The 26,380-nt window shown below is 37.5% G+C and overlaps 4 non-coding genes and 64 pseudogenes across 4 annotated transcripts; 36 read left to right on the top strand and 32 right to left on the bottom strand.

Annotated features, from left to right (window-relative positions):
* Positions 1-28: 28 nt before the first annotated feature.
* Positions 29-131, top strand: LOC149601008 (5S ribosomal RNA; annotated as a pseudogene).
* Positions 132-268: 137 nt separating this feature from the next.
* Positions 269-371, top strand: LOC149601007 (5S ribosomal RNA; annotated as a pseudogene).
* A 362-nt stretch (positions 372-733) lies between these two features.
* On the top strand, positions 734-852 carry LOC149601006 (5S ribosomal RNA; annotated as a pseudogene).
* Positions 853-988: 136 nt separating this feature from the next.
* Positions 989-1,091, top strand: LOC149601005 (5S ribosomal RNA; annotated as a pseudogene).
* Positions 1,092-1,228: 137 nt separating this feature from the next.
* LOC149601004 (5S ribosomal RNA) lies at positions 1,229-1,331 on the top strand (annotated as a pseudogene).
* A 122-nt stretch (positions 1,332-1,453) lies between these two features.
* Positions 1,454-1,556, top strand: LOC149601003 (5S ribosomal RNA; annotated as a pseudogene).
* Positions 1,557-1,918: 362 nt separating this feature from the next.
* On the top strand, positions 1,919-2,037 carry LOC149601002 (5S ribosomal RNA; annotated as a pseudogene).
* A 136-nt stretch (positions 2,038-2,173) lies between these two features.
* On the top strand, positions 2,174-2,276 carry LOC149601001 (5S ribosomal RNA; annotated as a pseudogene).
* A 137-nt stretch (positions 2,277-2,413) lies between these two features.
* LOC149601000 (5S ribosomal RNA) lies at positions 2,414-2,516 on the top strand (annotated as a pseudogene).
* Positions 2,517-2,638: 122 nt separating this feature from the next.
* Positions 2,639-2,757, top strand: LOC149600999 (5S ribosomal RNA; annotated as a pseudogene).
* A 602-nt stretch (positions 2,758-3,359) lies between these two features.
* LOC149600998 (5S ribosomal RNA) lies at positions 3,360-3,478 on the top strand (annotated as a pseudogene).
* Positions 3,479-3,615: 137 nt separating this feature from the next.
* Positions 3,616-3,718, top strand: LOC149600997 (5S ribosomal RNA; annotated as a pseudogene).
* A 122-nt stretch (positions 3,719-3,840) lies between these two features.
* On the top strand, positions 3,841-3,959 carry LOC149600996 (5S ribosomal RNA; annotated as a pseudogene).
* A 137-nt stretch (positions 3,960-4,096) lies between these two features.
* On the top strand, positions 4,097-4,199 carry LOC149600995 (5S ribosomal RNA; annotated as a pseudogene).
* Positions 4,200-4,322: 123 nt separating this feature from the next.
* LOC149600994 (5S ribosomal RNA) lies at positions 4,323-4,425 on the top strand (annotated as a pseudogene).
* A 362-nt stretch (positions 4,426-4,787) lies between these two features.
* Positions 4,788-4,906, top strand: LOC149600993 (5S ribosomal RNA; annotated as a pseudogene).
* Positions 4,907-5,042: 136 nt separating this feature from the next.
* LOC149600992 (5S ribosomal RNA) lies at positions 5,043-5,145 on the top strand (annotated as a pseudogene).
* Positions 5,146-5,282: 137 nt separating this feature from the next.
* On the top strand, positions 5,283-5,385 carry LOC149600991 (5S ribosomal RNA; annotated as a pseudogene).
* Positions 5,386-5,507: 122 nt separating this feature from the next.
* LOC149600990 (5S ribosomal RNA) lies at positions 5,508-5,626 on the top strand (annotated as a pseudogene).
* Positions 5,627-5,762: 136 nt separating this feature from the next.
* Positions 5,763-5,865, top strand: LOC149600989 (5S ribosomal RNA; annotated as a pseudogene).
* Positions 5,866-5,987: 122 nt separating this feature from the next.
* LOC149600988 (5S ribosomal RNA) lies at positions 5,988-6,106 on the top strand. Its single transcript, XR_016378775.1, has one exon. It is a non-coding gene; the product is annotated as a 5S ribosomal RNA (ribosomal RNA).
* A 136-nt stretch (positions 6,107-6,242) lies between these two features.
* LOC149600987 (5S ribosomal RNA) lies at positions 6,243-6,345 on the top strand (annotated as a pseudogene).
* Positions 6,346-6,722: 377 nt separating this feature from the next.
* On the top strand, positions 6,723-6,825 carry LOC149600986 (5S ribosomal RNA; annotated as a pseudogene).
* Positions 6,826-6,945: 120 nt separating this feature from the next.
* Positions 6,946-7,064, top strand: LOC149600985 (5S ribosomal RNA; annotated as a pseudogene).
* Positions 7,065-7,201: 137 nt separating this feature from the next.
* On the top strand, positions 7,202-7,304 carry LOC149600984 (5S ribosomal RNA; annotated as a pseudogene).
* Positions 7,305-7,426: 122 nt separating this feature from the next.
* Positions 7,427-7,545, top strand: LOC149600983 (5S ribosomal RNA). Its single transcript, XR_016378774.1, has one exon. It is a non-coding gene; the product is annotated as a 5S ribosomal RNA (ribosomal RNA).
* Positions 7,546-7,681: 136 nt separating this feature from the next.
* LOC149600982 (5S ribosomal RNA) lies at positions 7,682-7,784 on the top strand (annotated as a pseudogene).
* Positions 7,785-7,920: 136 nt separating this feature from the next.
* On the top strand, positions 7,921-8,023 carry LOC149600981 (5S ribosomal RNA; annotated as a pseudogene).
* Positions 8,024-8,160: 137 nt separating this feature from the next.
* On the top strand, positions 8,161-8,263 carry LOC149600980 (5S ribosomal RNA; annotated as a pseudogene).
* A 122-nt stretch (positions 8,264-8,385) lies between these two features.
* LOC149600979 (5S ribosomal RNA) lies at positions 8,386-8,488 on the top strand (annotated as a pseudogene).
* A 362-nt stretch (positions 8,489-8,850) lies between these two features.
* On the top strand, positions 8,851-8,953 carry LOC149600978 (5S ribosomal RNA; annotated as a pseudogene).
* A 347-nt stretch (positions 8,954-9,300) lies between these two features.
* LOC149600977 (5S ribosomal RNA) lies at positions 9,301-9,419 on the top strand (annotated as a pseudogene).
* A 137-nt stretch (positions 9,420-9,556) lies between these two features.
* On the top strand, positions 9,557-9,675 carry LOC149600976 (5S ribosomal RNA; annotated as a pseudogene).
* A 229-nt stretch (positions 9,676-9,904) lies between these two features.
* Positions 9,905-10,022, top strand: LOC149600975 (5S ribosomal RNA; annotated as a pseudogene).
* A 453-nt stretch (positions 10,023-10,475) lies between these two features.
* On the top strand, positions 10,476-10,594 carry LOC149600974 (5S ribosomal RNA; annotated as a pseudogene).
* Positions 10,595-10,731: 137 nt separating this feature from the next.
* Positions 10,732-10,850, top strand: LOC149600973 (5S ribosomal RNA; annotated as a pseudogene).
* Positions 10,851-13,638: 2,788 nt separating this feature from the next.
* Positions 13,639-13,757, bottom strand: LOC149600972 (5S ribosomal RNA; annotated as a pseudogene).
* Positions 13,758-13,894: 137 nt separating this feature from the next.
* LOC149600971 (5S ribosomal RNA) lies at positions 13,895-14,013 on the bottom strand (annotated as a pseudogene).
* A 122-nt stretch (positions 14,014-14,135) lies between these two features.
* LOC149600970 (5S ribosomal RNA) lies at positions 14,136-14,238 on the bottom strand (annotated as a pseudogene).
* A 135-nt stretch (positions 14,239-14,373) lies between these two features.
* On the bottom strand, positions 14,374-14,492 carry LOC149600969 (5S ribosomal RNA; annotated as a pseudogene).
* A 453-nt stretch (positions 14,493-14,945) lies between these two features.
* LOC149600968 (5S ribosomal RNA) lies at positions 14,946-15,064 on the bottom strand (annotated as a pseudogene).
* Positions 15,065-15,516: 452 nt separating this feature from the next.
* On the bottom strand, positions 15,517-15,635 carry LOC149600967 (5S ribosomal RNA; annotated as a pseudogene).
* Positions 15,636-17,769: 2,134 nt separating this feature from the next.
* On the bottom strand, positions 17,770-17,888 carry LOC149600966 (5S ribosomal RNA; annotated as a pseudogene).
* An 824-nt stretch (positions 17,889-18,712) lies between these two features.
* Positions 18,713-18,831, bottom strand: LOC149600965 (5S ribosomal RNA; annotated as a pseudogene).
* A 137-nt stretch (positions 18,832-18,968) lies between these two features.
* LOC149600964 (5S ribosomal RNA) lies at positions 18,969-19,087 on the bottom strand (annotated as a pseudogene).
* A 122-nt stretch (positions 19,088-19,209) lies between these two features.
* LOC149600963 (5S ribosomal RNA) lies at positions 19,210-19,312 on the bottom strand (annotated as a pseudogene).
* Positions 19,313-19,434: 122 nt separating this feature from the next.
* LOC149600962 (5S ribosomal RNA) lies at positions 19,435-19,537 on the bottom strand (annotated as a pseudogene).
* A 137-nt stretch (positions 19,538-19,674) lies between these two features.
* Positions 19,675-19,793, bottom strand: LOC149600961 (5S ribosomal RNA; annotated as a pseudogene).
* A 122-nt stretch (positions 19,794-19,915) lies between these two features.
* On the bottom strand, positions 19,916-20,018 carry LOC149600960 (5S ribosomal RNA; annotated as a pseudogene).
* A 377-nt stretch (positions 20,019-20,395) lies between these two features.
* Positions 20,396-20,514, bottom strand: LOC149600959 (5S ribosomal RNA; annotated as a pseudogene).
* A 362-nt stretch (positions 20,515-20,876) lies between these two features.
* Positions 20,877-20,979, bottom strand: LOC149600958 (5S ribosomal RNA; annotated as a pseudogene).
* Positions 20,980-21,115: 136 nt separating this feature from the next.
* Positions 21,116-21,234, bottom strand: LOC149600957 (5S ribosomal RNA; annotated as a pseudogene).
* Positions 21,235-21,356: 122 nt separating this feature from the next.
* On the bottom strand, positions 21,357-21,459 carry LOC149600956 (5S ribosomal RNA; annotated as a pseudogene).
* A 136-nt stretch (positions 21,460-21,595) lies between these two features.
* Positions 21,596-21,714, bottom strand: LOC149600955 (5S ribosomal RNA; annotated as a pseudogene).
* A 122-nt stretch (positions 21,715-21,836) lies between these two features.
* On the bottom strand, positions 21,837-21,939 carry LOC149600954 (5S ribosomal RNA; annotated as a pseudogene).
* A 137-nt stretch (positions 21,940-22,076) lies between these two features.
* On the bottom strand, positions 22,077-22,195 carry LOC149600953 (5S ribosomal RNA; annotated as a pseudogene).
* A 136-nt stretch (positions 22,196-22,331) lies between these two features.
* On the bottom strand, positions 22,332-22,450 carry LOC149600952 (5S ribosomal RNA). Its single transcript, XR_016377934.1, has one exon. It is a non-coding gene; the product is annotated as a 5S ribosomal RNA (ribosomal RNA).
* A 586-nt stretch (positions 22,451-23,036) lies between these two features.
* Positions 23,037-23,139, bottom strand: LOC149600951 (5S ribosomal RNA; annotated as a pseudogene).
* A 135-nt stretch (positions 23,140-23,274) lies between these two features.
* On the bottom strand, positions 23,275-23,393 carry LOC149600950 (5S ribosomal RNA; annotated as a pseudogene).
* A 362-nt stretch (positions 23,394-23,755) lies between these two features.
* On the bottom strand, positions 23,756-23,858 carry LOC149600949 (5S ribosomal RNA; annotated as a pseudogene).
* Positions 23,859-23,994: 136 nt separating this feature from the next.
* On the bottom strand, positions 23,995-24,113 carry LOC149600948 (5S ribosomal RNA; annotated as a pseudogene).
* Positions 24,114-24,475: 362 nt separating this feature from the next.
* LOC149600947 (5S ribosomal RNA) lies at positions 24,476-24,594 on the bottom strand (annotated as a pseudogene).
* Positions 24,595-24,716: 122 nt separating this feature from the next.
* LOC149600946 (5S ribosomal RNA) lies at positions 24,717-24,819 on the bottom strand (annotated as a pseudogene).
* A 137-nt stretch (positions 24,820-24,956) lies between these two features.
* Positions 24,957-25,075, bottom strand: LOC149600945 (5S ribosomal RNA; annotated as a pseudogene).
* A 135-nt stretch (positions 25,076-25,210) lies between these two features.
* Positions 25,211-25,329, bottom strand: LOC149600944 (5S ribosomal RNA; annotated as a pseudogene).
* A 362-nt stretch (positions 25,330-25,691) lies between these two features.
* On the bottom strand, positions 25,692-25,794 carry LOC149600943 (5S ribosomal RNA; annotated as a pseudogene).
* Positions 25,795-25,931: 137 nt separating this feature from the next.
* On the bottom strand, positions 25,932-26,034 carry LOC149600942 (5S ribosomal RNA; annotated as a pseudogene).
* A 136-nt stretch (positions 26,035-26,170) lies between these two features.
* On the bottom strand, positions 26,171-26,289 carry LOC149600941 (5S ribosomal RNA). Its single transcript, XR_016378773.1, has one exon. It is a non-coding gene; the product is annotated as a 5S ribosomal RNA (ribosomal RNA).
* Between the last annotated feature and the right edge of the window lie 91 nt (positions 26,290-26,380).

Raw genomic sequence — 26,380 nt, 5'->3', positions numbered from 1 at the left:
TAAACTCGAATTATTATCTAGCACTCTCGGCAACGGCCATATCACGCTGAAAACACCGGTTCTCGTCCGATCACCGAAGTTAAGCAGCGTCGAGCGCAGTCAGTACTTGGAAACTCTGCGTGCCGTTGGCTTTTTCACTTTTGTTTCCTCTTTTAAATTCCACCAGATATGAAAAAAGCAAACTTATTTTCTTTTTGTTATTGTTTTAAAAAGATGAAGGTTAATTTGTCTCACTTAATTTAAATTCGAATTATTATCTAGCACTCTCGGCAACGGCCATATCACGCTGAAAACACCGGTTCTCGTCCGACTACCGAAGTTAAGCAGCGTCGAGCGCAGTCAGTACTTGGAAACTCTGCGTGCCGTTGGCTTTTTCACTTTTATTTCCTCTTTTAAATTCCACCAGATATGAAAAAAGCAAACTTATTTTCTTTTTGTTATTGTTTTAAAAAGATGAAGATTAATTTGTCTCACTTAATTTAAATTCGAATTATTATCTAGCACTCTCGGCAACGGCCATATCACGCTGAAAACACCGGTTCTCGTCCGATCACCGAATATAAGCAGCGTCAAGCGCAGTCAGTACTTGGAAACTCTGCGTGCCGTTGGCTTTTTCACTTTTATTTCCTCTTTTAAATTCCACCAGATATGAAAAAAGCAAACATATCTTCTTTTTTATATTGTTTTGTAAAGATGAAAGTTAATTAAATTCAAATTATTAAATAGCACTCTCGGCAACGGCCATATCACGCTGAATACACCGGTTCTCGTCCGATCACCGAAGTTAAGCAGCATCGAGCGCAGTTAGTACATGGGAGGGAGACCACTTAGGAACACTGCGTGCCGTTGGCTTTTTCACTTTTTTTCCTCTTTTAAATTCCAATAGATATGAAAAAAGCAAACTTATTTTCTTTTTGTTATTGTTTTAAAAAGATGAAGGTTAATTTATCTCACTTATTTTAAATTCGAATTATTATCTAGCACTCTCGGCAACGGCCATATCACGCTGAAAACACCGGTTCTCGTCCGATCACCGAAGTTAAGCAGCGTCGAGCGCAGTCAGTACTTGGAAACTCTGCGTGCCGTTGGCTTTTTCACTTTTGTTTCCTCTTTTAAATTCCACCAGATATGAAAAAAGCAAACATATTTTCTTTTTTTTATTGTTTTAAAAAGATGAAAGTTAATTTGTCTCACTTAATTTAAATTCGAATTATTATCTAGCACTCTCGGCAACGGCCATATCACGCTGAAAACACCGGTTCTCGTCCGATCACCGAAGTTAAGCAGCGTCGAGCGCAGTCAGTACTTGGAAACTCTGCGTGCCGTTCGCTTTTTCACTTTTGTTTCCTCTTTTAAATTCCACCAGATATGAGAAAAGCAAACATATCTTCTTTTTGTTATTGTTTTATAAAGATGAAAATTAATTAATTTCAAATTATTAAATAGCACTCTCGGCAACGGCCATATCGAGCTGAAAACACCGGTTCACGTCCGATCACCGAAGTTAAGCAGCGTCGAGCGCAGTCAGTACTTGGAAACTCTGCGTGCCGTTGGCTTTTTCACTTTTATTTCCTCTTTTAAATTCCACCAGATATGAAAAAAGCAAACTTATTTTCTTTTTGTTATTGTTTTAAAAAGATGAAGATTAATTTGTCTCACTTAATTTAAATTCGAATTATTATCTAGCACTCTCGGCAACGGCCATATCACGCTGAAAACACCGGTTCTCGTCCGATCACCGAATATAAGCAGCGTCAAGCGCAGTCAGTACTTGGAAACTCTGCGTGCCGTTGGCTTTTTCACTTTTATTTCCTCTTTTAAATTCCACCAGATATGAAAAAAGCAAACATATCTTCTTTTTTATATTGTTTTGTAAAGATGAAAGTTAATTAAATTCAAATTATTAAATAGCACTCTCGGCAACGGCCATATCACGCTGAATACACCGGTTCTCGTCCGATCACCGAAGTTAAGCAGCATCGAGCGCAGATAGTACATGGGAGGGAGACCACTTAGGAACACTGCGTGCCGTTGGCTTTTTCACTTTTTTTCCTCTTTTAAATTCCAATAGATATGAAAAAAGCAAACTTATTTTCTTTTTGTTATTGTTTTAAAAAGATGAAGGTTAATTTATCTCACTTAATTTAAACTCGAATTATTATCTAGCACTCTCGGCAACGGCCATATCACGCTGAAAACACCGGTTCTCGTCCGATCACCGAAGTTAAGCAGCGTCGAGCGCAGTCAGTACTTGGAAACTCTGCGTGCCGTTGGCTTTTTGACTTTTGTTTCCTCTTTTAAATTCCACCAGATATGAAAAAAGCAAACATATTTTCTTTTTTTTATTGTTTTAAAAAGATGAAAGTTAATTTGTCTCACTTAATTTAAATTCGAATTATTATCTAGCACTCTCGGCAACGGCCATATCACGCTGAAAACACCGGTTCTCGTCCGATCACCGAAGTTAAGCAGCGTCAAGCGCAGTCAGTACTTGGAAACTCTGCGTGCCGTTGGCTTTTTCACTTTTGTTTCCTCTTTTAAATTCCACCAGATATGAAAAAAGCAAACATATCTTCTTTTTGTTATTGTTTTATAAAGATGAAGGTTAATTAAATTCAAATTATTATCTAGAACTCTCGGCAACGGCTATATCACGCTGAATACACCGGTTCTCGTCCGATCACGTAAAATAAGCAGCGTCGAGCGCATTCAGTACTTGGGAGGGAGACCGCTTAGGAACACTGCGTGCCGTTGGCTTTTTCACTTTTTTTCCTCTTTTAAATTCCAATAGATATGAAAAAAGCAAACTTATTTTCTTTTTGTTATTGTTTTAAAAAGATGAAGGTTAATTTATCTCACTTAATTTAAACTCGAATTATTATCTAGCACTCTCGGCAACGGCCATATCACGCTGAAAACACCGGTTCTCGTCCGATCACCGAATATAAGCAGCGTCAAGCGCAGTCAGTACTTGGAAACTCTGCGTGCCGTTGGCTTTTTCACTTTTTTTTTCCTCTTTTAAATTCCAATAGATATGAAAAAAGCAAACTTATTTTCTTTTTGTTATTGTTTTAAAAAGATGAAGGTTAATTTGTCTCACTTAGTTTAAATTCGAATTATTATCTAGCACTCTCGGCTACGGCCATATCACGCTGAAAACACCGGTTCTCGTCCGATCACCGAAGTTAAGCAGCGTCTAGCGCAGTCAGTACTTGGAAACTCTGCGTGCCGTTGGCTTTTTCACTTTTGTTTCCTCTTTTAAATTCCACCAGATATGAAAAAAGCAAACATATCTTCTTTTTGTTATTGTTTTATAAAGATGAAGAATTATTAAATTCAAATTATTAAATAGCACTCTCGGCAACGGCCATATCACGCTGAAAACACCGGTTCACGTCCGATCACCGAAGTTAAGCAGCGTCGAGCGCAGTCAGTACTTGGGAGGGAGACTACTTAGGAACACTGAGTGCCGTTGGCTTTTTCACTTTTTTTTCCTCTTTTAAATTAAAATAGATATGAAAAAAGCAAACATATTTTCTTTTTGTTATTGTTTTAAAAAGATGAAGGTTAATTTGTCTCACTTAATTTAAATTCGAATTATTATCTAGCACTCTCGGCAACGGCCATATCACGCTGATAACACCGGTTCTCGTCCGATCACCGAAGTTAAGCAGCGTCGAGCGCAGTCAGTACTTGGAAACTCTGCGTGCCGTTGGCTTTTTCACTTTTGTTTCCTCTTTCAAATTCCACCAGATATGAAAAAAGCAAACATATCTTCTTTTTGTTATTGTTTTATAAAGATGAAGATTAATTAAATTCAAATTATTAAATAGCACTCTCGGCAACGGCCATATCACGCTGAAAACATCGGTTCACGTCTGATCACCGAAGTTAAGCAGCGTCGAGCGCTGTCAGTACTTGGGAGGGAGGCCACTTAGGAACACTGCGTGCCGTTGGCTTTTTCACTTTTTTTTCCTCTTTTAAATTAAAATAGATATGAAAAAAGCAAACATATTTTCTTTTTGTTATTGTTTTAAAAAGATGAAGGTTAATTTGTCTCACTTAATTTAAATTCGAATTATTATCTAGCACTCTCGGCAACGGCCATATCACGCTGAAAACACCGGTTCTCGTCCGATCACCGAAGTTAAGCAGCGTCGAGCGCAGTCAGTACTTGGAAACTCTGCGTGCCGTTGGCTTTTTCACTTTTATTTCCTCTTTTAAATTCCACCAGATATGAAAAAAAGCAAACTTATTTTCATTTTGTTATTGTTTTATAAAGATGAAGGTTAATTAAATTCAAATTATTAAATAGCACTCTCGGCAACGGCCATATCACGCTGAAAACACCGGTTCTCGTCCGATCACCGAAGTTAAGCAGCGTCTAGCGCAGTCAGTACTTGGAAACTCTGCGTGCCGTTGGCTTTTTCACTTTTGTTTCCTCTTTTAAATTCCACCAGATATGAAAAAAGCAAACTTATTTTCTTTTTGTTATTGTTTTAAAAAGATGAAGATTAATTTGTCTCACTTAATTTAAATTCGAATTATTATCTAGCACTCTCGGCAACGGCCATATCACGCTGAAAACACCGGTTCTCGTCCGATCACCGAATATAAGCAGCTTCAAGCGCAGTCAGTACTTGGAAACTCTGCGTGCCGTTGGCTTTTTCACTTTTGTTTCCCCTTTTAAATTCCACCAGATATGAAAAAAGCAAACATATCTTCTTTTTTATATTGTTTTGTTAAGATGAAAGTTAATTAAATTCAAATTATTAAATAGCACTCTCGGCAACGGCCATATCACGCTGAATACACCGGTTCTCGTCCGATCACCGAAGTTAAGCAGCGTCGAGCGCAGTTATTACATGGGAGGGAGACCACTTAGGAACACTGCGTGCCGTTGGCTTTTTCACTTTTTTTCCTCTTTTAAATTCCAATAGATATGAAAAAAGCAAACTTATTTTCTTTTTATTATTGTTTTAAAAAGATGAAGGTTAATTTATCTCACTTAATTTAAATTCGAATTATTAAGTAGCACTCTCGGCAACGGCCATATCACGCTGAAAACACCGGTTCTCGTCCGATCACCGAAGTTAAGCAGCGTCGAGCGCAGTCAGTACTTGGAAACTCTGCGTGCCGTTGGCTTTTTCACTTTTATTTCCTCTTTTAAATTCCACCAGATATGAAAAAAGCAAACATATTTTCTTTTTTTTATTGTTTTAAAAATATGAAGGTTAATTTGTCTCACTTAATTTAAATTCGAATTATTATCTAGCACTCTCGGCAACGGCCATATCACGCTGAAAACACCGGTTCTCGTCCGATCACCGAAGTTAAGCAGCGTCGAGCGCAGTCAGTACTTGGAAACTCTGCGTGCCGTTGGCTTTTTCACTTTTATTTCCTCTTTTAAATTCCACCAGATATGAAAAAAGCAAACATATCTTCTTTTTTATATTGTTTTATAAAGATGAAAGTTAATTAAATTCAAATTATTAACTAGCACTTTCGGCAACAGCCATATCACGCTGAATACACCGGTTCTCGTCCGATCACCGAAGTTAAGCAGCGTCGAGCGCAGTCAGTACTTGGGAGGGAGACCACTTAGGAACACTGCGTGCCGTTGGCTTTTTCACTTTTTTTCCTCTTTTAAAATCCAATAGATATGAAAAAAGCAAACTTATTTTCTTTTTGTTATTGTTTTAAAAAGATGAAGGTTAATTTGTCTCACTTAATTTAAATTCGAATTATTATCTAGCACTCTCGGCAACGGCCATATCACGCTGAAAACACCGGTTCTCGTCCGATCACCGAAGTTAAGCAGCGTCGAACGCAGTCAGTACTTGGAAACTCTGCGTGCCGTTGGCTTTTTCACTTTTGTTTCCTCTTTTAAATTCCACCAGATATGAAAAAAGCAAACATATCTTCTCTTTGTTATTGTTTTATAAAGATGAAGGTTAATTAAATTCAAATTATTAAATAGCACTCTCGGCAACGGCCATATCACGCTGAAAACACCGGTTCACGTCCGATCACCGAAGTTAAGCAGCGTCGAGCGCAGTCAGTTCTTGGGAGGGAGACCACTTAGGAACACTGCGTGCCGTTGGCTTTTTCACTTTTTTTCCTCTTTTAAATTCCAATAGATATGAAAAGAGCAAACATATTTTCTTTTTGTTATTGTTTTAAAAAGATGAAGGTTAATTTGTCTCACTTAATTTAAATTCGAATTATTAACTAGCACTCTCGGCTACGGCCATATCACGCTGAAAACACCGGTTCTCGTCCGATCACCGAAGTTAAGCAGCGTCGAGCGCAGTCAGTACTTGGAAACTCTGCGTGCCGTTGGCTTTTTCAGTTTTATTTCCTCTTTTAAATTCCACCAGATATGAAAAAAGCAAACTTATTTTCTTTTTGTTATTGTTTTAAAAAGATGAAGATTAATTTGTCTCACTTAATTTAAATTCGAATTATTATCTAGCACTCTCGGCAACGGCCATATCACGCTGAAAACACCGGTTCTCGTCCGATCACCGAATATAAGCAGCGTCAAGCGCAGTCAGTACTTGGAAACTCTGCGTGCCGTTGGCTTTTTTACTTTTATTTCCTCTTTTAAATTCCAATAGATATGAAAAAAGCAAACATTTTTTCTTTTTGTTATTGATTTAAAAAGATGAAGGTTAATTTGTCTCACTTAATTTAAATTCGAATTATTAACTAGCACTCTCGGCTACGGCCATATCACGCTGAAAACACCGGTTCTCGTCCGATCACCGAAGTTAAGCAACGTCGAGCGCAGTCAGTACTTGGAAACTCTGCGTGCCGTTGGCTTTTTCACTTTTATTTCCTCTTTTAAATTCCACCAGATATGAAAAAAGCAAACATCTTCTTTTTTATATTGTTTTATAAAGATGAAAGTTAATTAAATTCAAATTATTAACTAGCACTTTCGGCAACAGCCATATCACGCTGAATACACCGGTTCTCGTCCGATCACCGAAGTTAAGCAGCGTCGAGCGCAGTCAGTACTTGGGAGGGAGACCACTTAGGAACACTGCGTGCCGTTGGCTTTTTCACTTTTTTTTCCTCTTTTAAATTCCAATAGATATGAAAAAAGCAAACTTATTTTCTTTTTGTTATTGTTTTAAAAAGATGAAGGTTAATTTGTCTCACTTAATTTAAATTCGAATTATTATCTAGCACTCTCGGCAACGGCCATATCACGCTGAAAACACCGGTTCTCGTCCGATCACCGAAGTTAAGCAGCGTCGAACGCAGTCAGTACTTGGAAACTCTGCGTGCCGTTGGCTTTTTCACTTTTGTTTCCTCTTTTAAATTCCACCAGATATGAAAAAAGCAAACATATCTTCTTTTTGTTATTGTTTTATAAAGATGAAGGTTAATTAAATTCAAATTATTAAATAGCACTCTCGGCAACGGCCATATCACGCTGAAAACACCGGTTCACGTCCGATCACCGAAGTTAAGCAGCGTCGAGCGCAGTCAGTTCTTGGGAGGGAGACCACTTAGGAACACTGCGTGCCGTTGGCTTTTTCACTTTTTTTCCTCTTTTAAATTCCAATAGATATGAAAAAAGCAAACATATTTTCTTTTTGTTATTGTTTTAAAAAGATGAAGGTTAATTTGTCTCACTTAATTTAAATTCGAATTATTAACTAGCACTCTCGGCTACGGCCATATCACGCTGAAAACACCGGTTCTCGTCCGATCACCGAAGTTAAGCAGCGTCGAACGCAGTCAGTACTTGGAAACTCTGCGTGCCGTTGGCTTTTTCAATTTTTTTTCCTCTTTTAAATTCCAATAGATATGAAAAAAGCAAACTTATTTTCTTTTAGTTATTGTTTTAAAAGATGAAGGTTAATTTGTCTCACTTAATTTAAATTCGAATTATTATCTAGCACTCTCGGCAACGGCCATATCACGCTGAAAACACCGGTTCTCGTCCGATCACCGAAGTTAAGCAGCGTCGAGCGCAGTCAGTACTTGGAAACTCTGCGTGCCGTTGGCTTTTTCACTTTTGTTTCCTCTTTTAAATTCCACCAGATATGAAAAAAGCAAACTTATTTTCTTTTTGTTATTGTTTTAAAAAGATGAAGGTTATTTTGTCTCACTTAATTTAAATTCGAATTATTATCTAGCACTCTCGGCAACGGCCATATCACGCTGAAAACACCGGTTCTCGTCCGACTACCGAAGTTAAGCAGCGTCGAGCGCAGTCAGTACTTGGGAACACAGCGTGCCGTTGGCTTTTTCACTTTTGTTTCCTCTTTTAAATTCCACCAGATATGAAAAAAGCAAACATATCTTCTTTTTGTTATTGTTTTATAAAGATGAAAATTAATTAATTTCAAATTATTAAATAGCACTCTCGGCAACGGCCATATCGAGCTGAAAACACCGGTTCACGTCCGATCACCGAAGTTAAGCAGCGTCGAGCGCAGTCAGTACTTGGAAACTCTGCGTGCCGTTGGCTTTTTCACTTTTATTTCCTCTTTTATATTCCACCAGATATGAAAAAAGCAAACTTATTTTCTTTTTGTTATTGTTTTAAAAAGATGAAGATTAATTTGTCTCACTTAATTTAAATTCGAATTATTATCTAGCACTCTCGGCAACGACCATATCACGCTGAAAACACCGGTTCTCGTCCGATCACCGAATATAAGCAGCGTCAAGCGCAGTCAGTACTTGGAAACTCTGCGTGCCGTTGGCTTTTTCACTTTTATTTCCTCTTTTAAATTCCACCAGATATGAAAAAAGCAAACATATCTTCTTTTTTATATTGTTTTGTAAAGATGAAAGTTAATTAAATTCAAATTATTAAATAGCGCTCTCGGCAACGGCCATATCACGCTGAATACACCGGTTCTCGTCCGATCACCGAAGTTAAGCAGCGTCGAGCGCAGTCAGTACTTGGAAACTCTGCGTGCCGTTGGCTTTTTCACTTTTGTTTCCTCTTTTAAATTCCACCAGATATGAAAAAACCAAACATATCTTCTTTTTGTTATTGTTTTATAAAGATGAAGGTTAATTAAATTCAAATTATTAAATAGCACTCTCGGCAACGGCCTTAATACGCTGAAAACACCGGTTCACGTCCGATCACCGAAGTTGAGCAGCGTCGAGCGAAGTCAGTACTTGGAAACTCTGCGTGCCGTTGGCTTTTTCACTTATGTTTCCTCTTTTAAATTCCATCAGATATGAAAAAAGCAAACATATCTTCTTTTTGTTATTGTTTTATAAAGATGAAGGTTAATTAAATTCAAATTATTAATTAGCACTCTTGGCAACGGCCATATAACGCTCAAAAAACCGGTTCTCGTCCGATCACCGAAGTTAAGAAGCATCTAGCGCAGTCAGTTCTTGGGAGGGAGACCACTTAGGAACACTGCGTGCCGTTGGTTTTTTCACTTTTTTTTCCTCTTTTAAATTCCAATACATATGAAAAAAGCAAACTTATTTTCTATTTGTTATTGTTTTAAAAAGATGAAGGTTAATTTGTCTCACTTAATTTAAATTCGAATTATTAACTAGCACTCTCAGCAACGGCCATATCACGCTGAAAACACCGGTTCTAGTCCTATCACCGAAGTTAAGCACCGTCGAGCGCAGTCAGTACTTGGGAGGGAGACCACTTAGGAACACTGCGTGCCGTTGGTTTTTTCACTTTTTTTTCCTCTTTTAAATTCCAATAGATATGAAAAAAGCAAACTTATTTTCTATTTGTTATTGTTTTAAAAAGATGAAGGTTAATTTGTCTCACTTTATTTAAATTCGAATTATTATCTAGCACTCTCGGCAACGGCCATATCACGCTGAGAACACCGGTTCTCGTCCGACCGCCGACGTTAGCAGCGTCGAGCGCAGTCAGTACTTGGGAATACTGCGTGCAACGGCCATATCACGCTGAAAACACCGGTTCTCGTTCGATACCCGAAGTTAAGCAGCGTCGAGCGCAGTCAGTACTTGGAAGGGCGACCACTTAGGAACACTGCGTGCCGTTAGCTTTTTCATTTTTTTTTTCCTCTTTTAAATTCCAATAGATATGAAAAAGCAAACATATTTTCTTTTTGTTATTGTTTTAAAAAGATGAAGGTTAATTTGTCTCAGTTAATTTAAATTCGAATTATTATCTAGCACTCTCGGCAACGGCCATATCACGCTGAGAACACCGGTTCTCGTCCGACCGCCGACGTTAGCAGCGTCGAGCGCAGTCAGTACTTGGGAATACTGCGTGCAACGGCCATATCACGCTGAAAACACCGGTTCTCGTCCGATCACCGAAGTTAAGCAGCGTCGAGAGCATACAGTACTTGGGAATACTGCGTGCCGTTGGCTTTTTCACTTTTGTTTCCTCTTTCAAATTCCACCAGATATGAAAAAAGCAAACATATCTTCTTTTTGTTATTGTTTTATAAAGATGAAAGTTAATTTAATTCAAATTATTAACTAGCACTCTCGGCAAAGCCAATAACACGCTGAATACACCGGTTCTCGTCCGATTACCGAAGTTAAGCAGCGTCGAGCGCAGTCAGTACTTGGGAGGGAGACCAGTTAGGAAAACTGCGTGCCGTTGGCTTTTTCGTTTTTTTTTCCTCTTTTAAATTTTAATAGATATGAAAAAAGCAAACATGTTTTTTTTTTGTTATTTTTTTAAAAAGATGAAGGTCAAATTGTCTCACTTAATTTAAATTCGAATTATTAATTAGCACTCTCGGCAACGGCCATATCACGCTGAATACACCGGTTCTCGTCCGATAACCGAAGCTAAGCAGCGTCGAGCGCAGTCAGTACTTGGGAGGGAGACCACTTAGGAACACTGCGTGCCGTTGGCTTTTTCACTTTTTTTCCTCTTTTAAATTTTAATAGATATGAAATAAATTTTAATAGATATGAAATAAATTTTAATAGATATGAAATAATAGATATGAAATAAATTTTAATAGATATGAAACAAGTTGGGAAAACCAAAATATTACCTCTCCGAGTCAAGAGGTCTACTACTACAAACTTATTTACCTAGATATGGAATTATTTCACTTTTTTGAAGTAAAAATTTACGAAATATTGAAGCAGTATTCCAAACGTAGCGAATGTACAGTAAAGCAGACGACATTTCACATCGAATAAGGATAAATCTTGGTTACATGGAAATCAGTTAATGGGGAAAAGATCAGGAAATGAATTCTACGCTTCAGTTGTTTACCCTATATTCTGATAGCTACATTCACAACTGGTTTGCAGTGTAAACACTATCGTCTCGTCTCACCTCAACAATATTCTTAGTTTGCCAACATGAATGTTAACGTTAAATAACACCAAAGCTAAATTGTAGCTAGACGCACTAATAGTCAATGCGCACCATAAAGAGATTAATAAGTCTGTAGCTACTACCAGTTTACCATAAGCCCTTTTACTAATCTAATTGCCACCATGATCTTTTCTTCTATTGAGAAACAAGATTATCTTAAATATTAAAATAAATATAATTAGTATTAAGTATTTTCTTCGTCAGTTGTTTGCCTTATTGAGCGTTACATCGTTTTGATAAAGAACAATTAAACATTCTTCAGAGACCTGACTAATATTGGCGTTTGAAATGAAGCATACGCCGGTTGCTTCGCCTTGCTCAAATAGGTAGTATATAAGGGTGTCGAACTACACTTCAAAGCAAGAACAACCGCAATTGCGAAAACCTTTGGTGGACAACCCACTCTAGGGAGGCTAGACGTTTCTCGTAACCCTAGCTGATCGCCGCGAATGTCTTAAACTAAACGATGACGATGGAGTTCGAAGCCAATGAGACAGATTGGTGTCTATGTGGAATAGACGGAAGACCAGTAGATGGTGGTGTTTAGAAGCCAGTATCCACAGACTGGTGTCCAAGTGGGATGGACAAAGACCAGAAGATGGTGGTGATTAGAAGCCAGTATGTACAGACTGGTGTCCAAGTGGAATGGACGAAGACCAGAAAACATGCGATTTTTTCGGTACACTTTTTAATGAATTTTTTTCTGGACAAATTTTTGACCGAATTCAGCTTATTTACCTATAAAATACTCATTAAAAGTGATTTCATCTCGATTGATCAATAAATAAAAATGTACCTTTATTTTCAAAATCGACGTTTCTCGGCCAGAGAAGCACATTTTGAGAATTTTTTCACTATTTTAAAATATAACCACTGAAACCATTATTTTTGTACTTTTTGCTTTAATTCAAGCAAATATAACGATATTCATCCAAAAAACTGTTAAAATTCAATTTCCAATAAGAAATCGTTGTCACGGATTTTGTATCTTGAAGAAAAAAAACATGCGATTTTTTCGGTACATTTTTTAATGAATTTTTTACTGGACAAATTTTTGACCGAATTCAGCTTATTTACCTATAAAATACTCATTAAAAGTGATTTCATCTCGATTGATCAATAAATAAAAATGTACCTTTATTTTTAATAACATTTTCAAAAAGATAATCTTGTTTCTCAACTCAAAATTAATACGGAAAGAGTTGAAAAGCAGCTTATGTTTTTGTCTGTGTGTGTCCGTCCATTGTTACACTAGTGCGTCGCGTTAGCAGTTAGCCTTGTGTTGATGTGTTAAGAAATCATACAGAACCTTAATATTCCCTTTTTCCATAATATAAAGTGAATATGTGGAAGTATTTTTCGTAATTATGATGCATTTAGTACTTTTGTGGCTTTAAAACTCTGTTTCATTTTGATATTCCAAAGATTTTTTTTAATATTGTTATTTGAAATGGCTGTTAATATATTACTTAAGCTATACTACATCTGTATATAGAATAATCCTTGGTTTAGTGTTTTCATGAAGAAAACTAAGACCTAGACTCCGGCGGGTATAACAAGCGTTATTCGCAATAGTCTTAGTGAAACAAAGAGTAAATAATTGAGGCCTGAGGTGAAGTAAACTTTTGGCTTTGATTTTCGTGTCTGAAATGAAGAGACATTAACGGTTCAGAGTAAAAGTTAAATACACTATTAATTAATCAGGTTAAGATTTTATAATAGAAGAAAAGATCATGGTGGCAATTAGATTAGTAAAAGGGCTTATGGTAAACTGGTAGTAGCTACAGACTTATTATTCTCTTTATGGTGCGCATTGACTATTAGTGCGTCTAGCTACAATTTAGCTTTGGTGTTATTTAACGTTAACATTCATGTTGGCAAACTAAGAATATTGTTGAGGTGAGACGAGACGATAGTGTTTACACTGCAAACCAGTTGTGAATGTAGCTATCAGAATATAGGGTAAACAACTGAAGCGTAGAATTCATTTCCTGATCTTTTCCCCATTAACTGATTTCCATGTAACCAAGATTTATCCTTATTCGATGTGAAATGTCGTCTGCTTTACTGTACATTCGCTACGTTTGGAATACTGCTTCAATATTTCGTAAATTTTTACTTCAAAAAAGTGAAATAATTCCATATCTAGGTAAATAAGTTTGTAGTAGTAGACCTCTTGACTCGGAGAGGTAATATTTTGGTTTTCCCAACTTGTTTCATATCTATTAAAATTTATTTCATACCTATTATTTCATATCTATTAAAATTTATTTCATATCTATTAAAATTTAAAAGAGGAAAAAAAGTGAAAAAGCCAACGGCACGCAGTGTTCCTAAGTGGTCTCCCTCCCAAGTACTGACTGCGCTCGACGCTGCTTAACTTCGGTTATCGGACGAGAACCGGTGTATTCAGCGTGATATGGCCGTTGCCGAGAGTGCTAGGTAATAATTCGAATTTAAATTAAGTGAGACAAATTAACCATCATCTTTTTAAAACAATAACAAAAAGAAAATAAGTTTGCTTTTTTCAAATCTATTGGAATTTAAATGAGGAAAAAAAAGTGAAAAAGCCAACGGCACGCAGTGTTCCTAAGTGGTCTCCCTCCCAAGTAGTGACTGCTCTCGACGCTGCTTAACTTCGGTTATCGGACGAGAACCGTTGTATTCAGCGTGATATGGCCGTTGCCGAGAGTGCTAGTTAATAATTTGAATTTAATTAACTTTCATCTTTATAAAACAATAACAAAATGAAGATACGTTTGCTTTTTTCATATCTGGTGGAATTTAAAAGAGGAAACAAAAGTGAAAAAGCCAACGGCACGCAGTATTCCCAAGTACTGTATGCGCTCGACGCTGCTTAACTTCGGTGATCGGACGAGAACCGGTGTTTTCAGCGTGATATGGCCGTTGCCTAGAGTGCTAGATAATAATTCGAATTTAAATTAAGTGAGACAATTTGACCTTCATCTTTTTAAAACAATAACAAAAAAAACATGTTTGCTTTTTTCATATCTATTAAAATTTAAAAGAGGAAAAAAAAACGAAAAAGCCAACGGCACGCAGTTTTCCTAACTGGTCTCCCTCCCAAGTACTGACTGCGCTCGACGCTGCTTAACTTCGGTAATCGGACGAGAACCGGTGTATTCAGCGTGTTATGGGCTTTGCCGAGAGTGCTAGTTAATAATTTGAATTAAATTAACTTTCATCTTTATAAAACAATAACAAAAAGAAGATATGTTTGCTTTTTTCATATCTGGTGGAATTTGAAAGAGGAAACAAAAGTGAAAAAGCCAACGGCACGCAGTATTCCCAAGTACTGTATGCTCTCGACGCTGCTTAACTTCGGTGATCGGACGAGAACCGGTGTTTTCAGCGTGATATGGCCGTTGCACGCAGTATTCCCAAGTACTGACTGCGCTCGACGCTGCTAACGTCGGCGGTCAGACGAGAACCGGTGTTCTCAGCGTGATATGGCCGTTGCCGAGAGTGCTAGATAATAATTCGAATTTAAATTAACTGAGACAAATTAACCTTCATCTTTTTAAAACAATAACAAAAAGAAAATATGTTTGCTTTTTCATATCTATTGGAATTTAAAAGAGGAAAAAAAAAATGAAAAAGCTAACGGCACGCAGTGTTCCTAAGTGGTCGCCCTTCCAAGTACTGACTGCGCTCGACGCTGCTTAACTTCGGTTATCGGACGAGAACCGGTGTATTCAGCGTGATATGGCCGTTGCCGAGAGTGCTAGTTAATAATTTGAATTTAATTAACCTTCATCTTTATAAAACAATAACAAAAAGAAGATACGTTTGCTTTTTTCATATCTTTTGAAATTTAAAAGAGGAAACAAAAGTGAAAAAGCCAACGGCACGCAGTATTCCCAAGTACTGTATGCTCTCGACGCTGCTTAACTTCGGTGATCGGACGAGAACCGGTGTTTTCAGCGTGATATGGCCGTTGCACGCAGTATTCCCAAGTACTGACTGCGCTCGACGCTGCTAACGTCGGCGGTCGGACGAGAACCGGTGTTTTCAGCGTGATATGGCCGAAGCCGAGAGTGCTAGTTAATAATTCGAATTTAAATTAAGTGAGACAAATTAACCTTCATCTTTTTAAATCAATAACAAAAAGAAAATATGTTTGCTTTTTTCATATCTATTGGAATTTAAAAGAGGAAAAAAAGTGAAAAAGCCAACGGCGCGCAGTGTTCCTAAGTGGTCTCCCTCCCAAGTACTGACTGCGCTCGACGCTGCTTAACTTCGGTGAACGGACGAGAACCGGTGTATTCAGCGTGATATGGTCGTTGCCGAGAGTGCTAGTTAATAATTTTAATTTAATTAACTTTCATCTTTATAAAACAATAACAAAAAGAAGATATGTTTGCTTTTTTCATATTTGGTGGAATTTGAAAGAGGAAACAAAAGTGAAAAAGCCAACGGCACGCAGTATTCCCAAGTTCTGTATGCGCTCGACGCTGCTTAACTTCGGTTATCGGACGAGAACCAGTGTATTCAGCGTGATATGGCCGTTGCCGAGAGTGCTAGTTAATAATTCGAATTTAAGTGAGACAAATTAACCTTCATCATTTTAAAACAATAACAAAAAAAACATTTTTTCTTTTTACCTCTCCGAGTGACGTATGTCACGGAGAGGTTCTGTAACGATCGTGTGTGTCTGTGTGTCTGTGTGTGTGTGTGTGTGTCTGTTGTTACACCCACGTGACCGCGTTCGCAGTTTCCAAATCGGAGCAAACGTGTTCGCCATTTCCGCACTGCTTTCACAGTCACGGAAATGGCTCCTCTACATGAGTTCCCACACCACCATCTTCTGGTCTTTGTCCATACCACACGGACACCAGTCTGTACTTAATGGCTTCTAATCACCACCATCTTTTTGTCTTCGTTCATCCCACATGGACACCAGTCTGTATATACTGGCTTCTAATCACCACCATTTTCTGGTCTTTGTCTATCCCACTTGGACACCAGTCTGTGCATACTGGCTTCTAAACACCACCATCTACTGGTCTTCCGTCTATTCCACATAGACACCAATCTGTCACATTGGCTTCGAACTCCATCGTCATCGTTTAGTTTAAGACATTCGCGGCGATCAGCTAGGGTTACGAGAAACGTCTAGCCTCCCTAGAGTGAGTTGTCCACCAAAGGTTTTCGCAATTGCGGTTGTTCTTGCTTTGAAGTGTAGTTCGACACCCTTATATACTACCTATTTGAGCAAGGCGAAGCAACCGGCGTATGCTTCATTTCAAACGCCAATATTAGTCAGGTCTCTGAAGAATGTTTAATTGTTCTTTATCAAAACGATGTAACGCTCAATAAGGCAAACAACTGACGAAGAAAATATTTAATACTAATTATATTTATTTTAATATTTAAGATAATCTTGTTTCTCAACTCAAAATTAATACGGAAAGAGTTAAAAAGCAGCTTATGTTTTTGTCTGTGTGTGTCCGTCCATTGTTACACTAGTGCGTCGCGTTAGCAGTTAGCCTTGTGTTGATGTGTTAAGAAATCGTACAGAACCTTAATATTCCCTTTTTCCATAATATAAAGTGAATATGTGGAAGTATTTTTCGTTATTATGATGCATTTAGTACTTTTGTGGCTTTAAAACTCTGTTTCATTTTGATATTCCAAAGATTTTTTTTAATATTGTTATTTGAAATGGCTGTTAATATATTACTTAAGCTATACTACATCTGTATATAGAATAATCCTTGGTTTAGTGATTTCATGAAGAAAACTAAGACCTAGACTCCGGCGGGTATAACAAGCGTTATTCGCAATAGTCTTAGTGAAACAAAAAGTAAATAATTGAGGCCTGAGGTGAAGTAAACTTTTGGCTTTGATTTTCGTGTCTGAAATGATGAGACATTAACGGTTCAAAGTAAAAGTTAAATACACTATTAAATAACCAGGTTAAGATTTTATAATAGAAGAAAAGATCATGGTGGCAATTAGATTAGTAAAAGGGCTTATGGTAAACTGGTGCGTCTAGCTACAATTTAGCTTTGGTGTTATTTAACGTTAAAATTCATGTTGGCAAACTAAGAATATTGTTGAGGTGAGACGAGACGATAGTGTTTACACTGCAAACCAGTTGTGAATGTCGCTATCAGAATATAGGGTAAACACCTGAAGCGTAGACTTCATTTCCTGTTCTTTTCCCCATTAACTGATTTCCATGTAACCAAGATTTATCCTTATTCGATGTGAAATGTCGTCTGCTTTACTGTACATTCGCTACGTTTGGAATACTGCTTCAATATTTCGTAAATTTTTACTTCAAAAAAGTGAAATAATTCCATATCTAGGTAAATAAGTTTGTAGTAGTAGACCTCTTGACTCGGAGAGGTAATATTTTGGTTTTCACAACTTGTTTCATATCTATTAAAATTTAAAAGAGGAAAAAAAAGTGAAAAAGCCAACGGCACGCAGTGTTCCTAAGTGGTCTCCCTCCCAAGTAGTGACTGCGCTCGACGCTGCTTAACTTCGGTTATCGGACGAGAACCGGTGTATTCAGCGTGATATGGCCGTTGCCAAGAGTGCTAGTTAATAATTTTAATTTAATTAACTTTCATCTTTATAAAACAATAACAAAAAGAAGATATGTTTGCTTTTTTCATATTTGGTGGAATTTGAAAGAGGAAACAAAAGTGAAAAAGCCAATGGCACGCAGTATTCCCAAGTACTGTATGCGCTCGACGCTGCTTAACTTCGGTTATCGGACGAGAACCGTTGTATTCAGCGTGATATGGCCGTTGCCGAGAGTGCTAGTTAAAAATTTGAATTTAATTAACTTTCATCTTTTTAAAACAATAACAAAATGAAGATATGTGTGCTTTTTTCAAATCGGGTGGAATTTAAAAGAGGAAACAAAAGTGAAAAACCAACGGCACGCAGTATTCCCAAGTACTGACTGCGCTCGACGCTGTTAACGTCGGCGATCGGACGAGAACCGGTGTTCTCAGCGTGATATGGCCGTTGCCGAGAGTGCTAGTTAAAAATTCGAATTTAAATTAAGTGAGACAAATTAACCTTCATCTTTATAAAACAATAACAAAAAGAAGATATGTTTGCTTTTTTCATATCGGGTGGAATTTAAAAGAGGAAACAAAAGTGAAAAAGCCAACGGCACGCAGCATTCCCAAGTACTGACTGCGCTCGACGCTGCTAACGTCGGCGATCGGACGAGAACCGGTGTTCTCAGCGTGATATGGCCGTTGCCGAGAGTGCTAGATAATAATTCGAATTTAAATTAAGTGAGACAAATTAACCTTCATCTTTTTAAAACAATAACAAATAGAAAATAAGTTTGCTTTTTTCATATCTATTGGAATTTAAAAGAGGAAAAAAAAGTGAAAAAACCAACGGCACGCAGTGTTCCTAAGTGGTCTCCCTCCCAAGTACTGACTGCGCTCGACGGTGCTTAACTTCGGTGATAGGACTAGAACCGGTGTTTTCAGCGTGATATGGCCGTTGCTGAGAGTGCTAGTTAATAATTCGAATTTAAATTAAGTGAGACAAATTAACCTTCATCTTTTTAAAACAATAACAAATAGAAAATAAGTTTGCTTTTTTCATATCTATTGGAATTTAAAAGAGGAAAAAAAAGTGAAAAAACCAACGGCACGCAGTGTTCCTAAGTGGTCTCCCTCCCAAGAACTGACTGCGCTCGATGCTTCTTAACTTCGGTGATCGGACGAGAACCGGTGTTTTGAGCGTGATATGGCCGTTGCCAAGAGTGCTAATTAATAATTTGAATTTAATTAACCTTCATCTTTATAAAACAATAACAAAAAGAAGATATGTTTGCTTTTTTCATATCTGATGGAATTTAAAAGAGGAAACATAAGTGAAAAAGCCAACGGCACGCAGAGTTTCCAAGTACTGACTTCGCTCGACGCTGCTTAACTTCGGTGATCGGACGTGAACCGGTGTTTTCAGCGTGATAAGGCCGTTGCCGAGAGTGCTATTTAATAATTTGAATTTAATTAACCTTCATCTTTATAAAACAATAACAAAAAGAAGATATGTTTGCTTTTTTCATATCTGGTGGAATTTAAAAGAGGAAACAAAAGTGAAAAAGCCAACGGCACGCAGTGTTTCCAAGTACTGACTGCGCTCGACGCTGCTTAACTTCGGTGATCGGACGAGAACCGGTGTTTTCAGCGTGATATGGCCGTTGCCGAGAGTGCTAGATAATAATTCGAATTTAAATTAAGTGAGACAAATTAACCTTCATCTTTTTAAAACAATAACAAAAAGAAAATAAGTTTGCTTTTTTCATATCTATTGGAATTTAAAAGAGGAAAAAAAAGTGAAAAAGCCAACGGCACGCTGTGTTCCTAAGTGGTCTCCCTCCCAAGTACTGACTGCGCTCGACGCTGCTTAACTTCGGTGATCGGACGAGAACCGGTGTATTCAGCGTGATATGGCCGTTGCCGAAAGTGCTAGTTAATAATTTGAATTTAATTAACTTTCATCTTTATAAAACAATATAAAAAAGAAGATATGTTTGCTTTTTTCATATCTGGTTGAATTTAAAAGAGGAAATAAAAGTGAAAAAGCCAACGGCACGCAGAGTTTCCAAGTACTGACTGCGCTTGACGCTGCTTAACTTCGGTGATCGGACGAGAACCGGTGTTTTCAGCGTGATATGGCCGTTGCCGAGAGTGCTAGATAATAATTCGAATTTAAATTAAGTGAGACAAATTAACCTTCATATTTTTAAAACAATAAAAAAAGAAAATATGTTTGCTTTTTTCATATCTGGTGGAATTTAAAAGAGGAAATAAAAGTGAAAAAGCCAACGGCACGCAGAGTTTCCAAGTACTGACTGCGCTCGACGTTGCTTAACTTCGGTAATCGGACGAGAACCGGTGTTTTCAGCGTGATATGGCCGTAGCCGAGAGTGCTAGTTAATAATTCGAATTTAAATTAAGTGAGACAAATTAACCTTCATCTTTTTAAATCAATAACAAAAAGAAAATATGTTTGCTTTTTTCATATCTATTGGAATTTAAAAGAGAGGAAAAAAAGTGAAAAAGCCAACGGCACGCAGTGTTCCTAAGTGGTCTCCCTCCCAAGAACTGACTGCGCTCGACGCTGCTTAACTTCGGTGATAGGACGTGAACCGGTGTTTTCAGCGTGATATGGCCGTTGCCGAGAGTGCTATTTAATAATTTGAATTTAATTAACCTTCATCTTTATAAAACAATAACAAAAAGAAGATATGTTTGCTTTTTTCATATCTGGTGGAATTTAAAAGAGGAAATAAAAGTAAAAAAGCCAACGTCACGCAGAGTTTCCAAGTACTGACTGCGCTTGACGCTGCTTATATTCGGTGATCGGACGAGAACCGGTGTTTTCAGCGTGATATGGCCGTTGCCGAGAGTGCTAGATAATAATTCGAATTTATATTAAGTGAGACAAATTAATCTTCATCTTTTTAAAACAATAACAAAAAGAAAATAAGTTTGCTTTTTTCATATCTGGTGGAATTTAAAAGAGGAAATAAAACTGAAAAAGCCAACGGCACGCAGAGTTTCCAAGTACTGACTGCGCTCGACGCTGCTTAACTTCGGTGATCGGACGAGAACCGGTGTTTTCAGCGTGATATGGCCGTAGCCGAGAGTGCTAGTTAATAATTCGAATTTAAATTAAGTGAGACAAATTAACCTTCATCTTTTTAAAACAATAACAAAAAGAAAATATGTTTGCTTTTTTCATATCTATTGGAATTTAAAAGAGGAAAAAAAGTGAAAAAGCCAACGTCACGCAGTGTTCCTAAGTGGTCTCCCTCCCAAGAACTGACTGCGCTCGACGCTGCTTAACTTCGGTGATCGGACGTGAACCGGTGTTTTCAGCGTGATATGGCCGTTGCCGAGAGTGCTTTTTAATAATTTGAATTTAATTAACCTTCATCTTTATAAAACAATAACAAAAAGAAGATATGTTTGCTTTTTTCATATCTGGTGGAATTTAAAATAGGAAACAAAAGTGAAAAAGCCAACAGCACGCAGAGTTTCCAAGTACTGACTGCGTTCGACGCTGCTTAACTTCGGTGATCGGACGAGAACCGGTGTTTTCAGCGTGATATGGCCGTAGCCGAGAGTGCTAGTTAATAATTCGAATTTAAATTAAGTGAGACAAATTAACCTTCATCTTTTTAAAACAATAACAAAAAGAAAATATGTTTGCTTTTTTCATATCTATTGGAATTTAAAAGAGGAAAAAAAGTGAAAAAGCCAACGGCACGCAGTGTTCCTAAGTGGTCTCCCTCCCAAGAACTGACTGCGCTTGACGCTGCTTAACTTCGGTGATCGGACGTGAACCGGTGTTTTCAGCGTGATATGGCCGTTGCCGAGAGTGCTATTTAATAATTTGAATTTAATTAACCTTCATCTTTATAAAACAATAACAAAAAGAAGATATGTTTGCTTTTTTCATATCTGGTGGAATTTAAAAGAGGAAATAAAAGTGAAAAAGCCAACGGCACGCAGAGTTTCCAAGTACTGACTGCGCTCGACGCTGCTTAACTTCGGTGATCGGACGAGAACCGGTGTTTTCAGCGTGATATGGCCGTTGCCGAGAGTGCTAGATAATAATTCGAATTTAAATTAAGTGAGACAAATTAACCTTCATCTTTTTAAAACAATAACAAATAGAAAATAAGTTTGCTTTTTTCATATCTATTGGAATTTAAAAGAGGAAAAAAAAGTGAAAAAACCAACGGCACGCAGTGTTCCTAAGTGGTCTCCCTCCCAAGTACTGACTGCGCTCGACGGTGCTTAACTTCGGTGATAGGACTAGAACCGGTGTTTTCAGCGTGATATGGCCGTTGCTGAGAGTGCTAGTTAATAATTCGAATTTAAATTAAGTGAGACAAATTAACCTTCATCTTTTTAAAACAATAACAAAAAGAAAATAAGTTTGCTTTTTTCATATCTATTGGAATTTAAAAGAGGAAAAAAAGTGAAAAAGCCAACGGCACGCAGTGTTCCTAAGTGGTCTCCCTCCCATGTACTAACTGCGCTCGACGCTGCTTAACTTCGGTGATCGGACGAGAACCGGTGTATTCAGCGTGATATGGCCGTTGCCGAGAGTGCTATTTAATAATTTGAATTTAATTAACTTTCATCTTTACAAAACAATATAAAAAAGAAGATATGTTTGCTTTTTTCATATCTGGTGGAATTTAAAAGAGGAAATAAAAGTGAAAAAGCCAACGGCACGCAGAGTTTCCAAGTACTGACTGCGCTTGACGCTGCTTATATTCGGTGATCGGACGAGAACCGGTGTTTTCAGCGTGATATGGCCGTTGCCGAGAGTGCTAGATAATAATTCGAATTTAAATTAAGTGAGACAAATTAATCTTCATCTTTTTAAAACAATAACAAAAAGAAAATAAGTTTGCTTTTTTCATATCTGGTGGAATTTAAAAGAGGAAATAAAAGTGAAAAAGCCAACGGCACGCAGAGTTTCCAAGTACTGACTGCGCTCGACGCTGCTTAACTTCGGTGATCGGACGTGAACCGGTGTTTTCAGCTCTATATGGCCGTTGCCGAGAGTGCTATTTAATAATTTGAATTTAATTAACCTTCATCTTTATAAAACAATAAAAAAAGAAGATATGTTTGCTTTTTTCATATCTGGTGGAATTTAAAAGAGGAAACAAAAGTGAAAAAGCCAACGGCACGCAGAGTTTCCAAGTACTGACTGCGTTCGACGCTGCTTAACTTCGGTGATCGGACGAGAACCGGTGTTTTCAGCGTGATATGGCCGTAGCCGAGAGTGCTAGTTAATAATTCGAATTTAAATTAAGTGAGACAAATTAACCTTCATCTTTTTAAAACAATAACAAAAAGAAAATATGTTTGCTTTTTTCATATCTATTGGAATTTAAAAGAGGAAAAAAGTGAAAAAGCCAACGGCTCGCAGTGTTCCTAAGTGGTCTCCCTCCCAAGAACTGACTGCGCTCGACGCTGCTTAACTTCGGTGATCGGACGTGAACCGGTGTTTTCAGCGTGATATGGCCGTTGCCGAGAGTGCTATTTAATAATTTGAATTTAATTAACCTTCATCTTTATAAAACAATAACAAAAAGAAGATATGTTTGCTTTTTTCATATCTGGTGGAATTTAAAAGAGGAAATAAAAGTAAAAAAGCCAACGTCACGCAGAGTTTCCAAGTACTGACTGCGCTTGACGCTGCTTATATTCGGTGAACGGACGAGAACCGGTGTTTTCAGCGTGATATGGCCGTTGCCGAGAGTGCTAGATAATAATTCGAATTTATATTAAGTGAGACAAATTAATCTTCATCTTTTTAAAACAATAACAAAAAGAAAATAAGTTTGCTTTTTTCATATCTGGTGGAATTTAAAAGAGGAAATAAAACTGAAAAAGCCAACGGCACGCAGAGTTTCCAAGTACTGACTGCGCTCGACGCTGCTTAACTTCGGTGATCGGACGAGAACCGGTGTTTTCAGCGTGATATGGCCGTAGCCGAGAGTGCTAGTTAATAATTCGAATTTAAATTAAGTGAGACAAATTAACCTTCATCTTTTTAAAACAATAACAAAAAGAAAATATGTTTGCTTTTTTCATATCTATTGGAATTTAAAAGAGGAAAAAAAGTGAAAAAGCCAACGTCACGCAGTGTTCCTAAGTGGTCTCCCTCCCAAGAACTGACTGCGCTCGACGCTGCTTAACTTCGGTGATCGGACGTGAACCGGTGTTTTCAGCGTGATATGGCCGTTGCCGAGAGTGCTATTTAATAATTTGAATTTAATTAACCTTCATCTTTATAAAACAATAACAAAAAGAAGATATGTTTGCTTTTTTCATATCTGGTGGAATTTAAAATAGGAAACAAAAATGAAAAAACCAACAGCACGCAGAGTTTCCAAGTGCTGACTGCGTTCGACGCTGCTTAACTTCGGTGATCGGACGAGAACCGGTGTTTTCAGCGTGATATGGCCGTAGCCGAGAGTGCTAGTTAATAATTCGAATTTAAATTAAGTGAGACAAATTAACCTTCATCTTTTTAAAACAATAACAAAAAGAAAATATGTTTGCTTTTTTCATATCTATTGGAATTTAAAAGAGGAAAAAAAAGTGAAAAAGCCAACGGCACGCAGTGTTCCTAAGTGGTCTCCCTCCCAAGAACTGACTGCGCTTGACGCTGCTTAACTTCGGTGATCGGACGTGAACCGGTGTTTTCAGCGTGATATGGCCGTTGCCGAGAGTGCTATTTAATAATTTGAATTTAATTAACCTTCATCTTTATAAAACAATAACAAAAAGAAGATATGTTTGCTTTTTTCATATCTGGTGGAATTTAAAAGAGGAAATAAAAGTGAAAAAGCCAACGGCACGCAGAGTTTCCAAGTACTGTCTGCGCTCGACGCTGCTTAACTTCGGTGATCGGACGAGAACCGGTGTTTTCAGCGTGATATGGCCGTTGCCGAGAGTGCTAGATAATAATTCGAATTTAAATTAAGTGAGACAAATTAACCTTCATCTTTTTAAAACAATAACAAATAGAAAATAAGTTTGCTTTTTTCATATCTATTGGAATTTAAAAGAGGAAAAAAAAGTGAAAAAACCAACGGCACGCAGTGTTCCTAAGTGGTCTCCCTCCCAAGTACTGACTGCGCTCGACGGTGCTTAACTTCGGTGATAGGACTAGAACCGGTGTTTTCAGCGTGATATGGCCGTTGCTGAGCGTGCTAGTTAATAATTCGAATTTAAATTAAGTGAGACAAATTAACCTTCATCTTTTTAAAACAATAACAAAAAGAAAATAAGTTTGCTTTTTTCATATCTATTGGAATTGAAAAGAGGAAAAAAGTGAAAAAGCCAACGGCACGCAGTGTTCCTAAGTGGTCTCCCTCCCATGTACTAACTGCGCTCGACGCTGCTTAACTTCGGTGATCGGACGAGAACCGGTGTATTCAGCGTGATATGGCCTTTGCCGAGAGTGCTATTTAATAATTTGAATTTAATTAACTTTCATCTTTACAAAACAATATAAAAAAGAAGATATGTTTGCTTTTTTCATATCTGGTGGAATTTAAAAGAGGAAATAAAAGTGAAAAAGCCAACGGCACGCAGAGTTTCCAAGTACTGACTGCGCTTGACGCTGCTTATATTCGGTGATCGGACGAGAACCGGTGTTTTCAGCGTGATATGGCCGTTGCCGAGAGTGCTAGATAATAATTCGAATTTAAATTAAGTGAGACAAATTAATCTTCATCTTTTTAAAACAATAACAAAAAGAAAATAAGTTTGCTTTTTTCATATCTGGTGGAATTTAAAAGAGGAAATAAAACTGAAAAAGCCAACGGCACGCAGAGTTTCCAAGTACTGACTGCGCTCGACGCTGCTTAACTTCGGTGATCGGACGAGAACCGGTGTTTTCAGCGTGATATGGCCGTAGCCGAGAGTGCTAGTTAATAATTCGAATTTAAATTAAGTGAGACAAATTAACCTTCATCTTTTTAAAACAATAACAAAAAGAAAATATGTTTGCTTTTTTCATATCTGGTGGAATTTAAAAGAGGAAATAAAACTGAAAAAGCCAACGGCACGCAGAGTTTCCAAGTACTGACTGCGCTCGACGCTGCTTAACTTCGGTGATCGGACGAGAACCGGTGTTTTCAGCGTGATATGGCCGTAGCCGAGAGTGCTAGTTAATAATTCGAATTTAAATTAAGTGAGACAAATTAACCTTCATCTTTTTAAAACAATAACAAAAAGAAAATATGTTTGCTTATTTCATATCTATTGGAATTTAAAAGAGGAAAAAAAGTGAAAAAGCCAACGGCACGCAGTGTTCCTAAGTGGTCTCCCTCCCAAGAACTGACTGCGCTCGACGCTGCTTAACTTCGGTGATCGGACGTGAACCGGTGTTTTCAGCGTGATATGGCCGTTGCCGAGAGTGCTATTTAAAAATTTGAATTTAATTAACCTTCATCTTTATAAAACAATAACAAAAAGAAGATATGTTTGCTTTTTTCATATCTGG

This window comes from Phalangium opilio, unplaced genomic scaffold (genome assembly GCF_054372755.1).
Source record: "Phalangium opilio isolate 3A_F unplaced genomic scaffold, DU_Popi_V2 ptg000360l_1, whole genome shotgun sequence".
NCBI classification, from domain to species: Eukaryota; Metazoa; Arthropoda; class Arachnida; order Opiliones; family Phalangiidae; genus Phalangium; species Phalangium opilio.
Note: the sequence above shows the minus strand (reverse complement) of the source record. Positions and strands in the feature narration are given on the sequence as shown.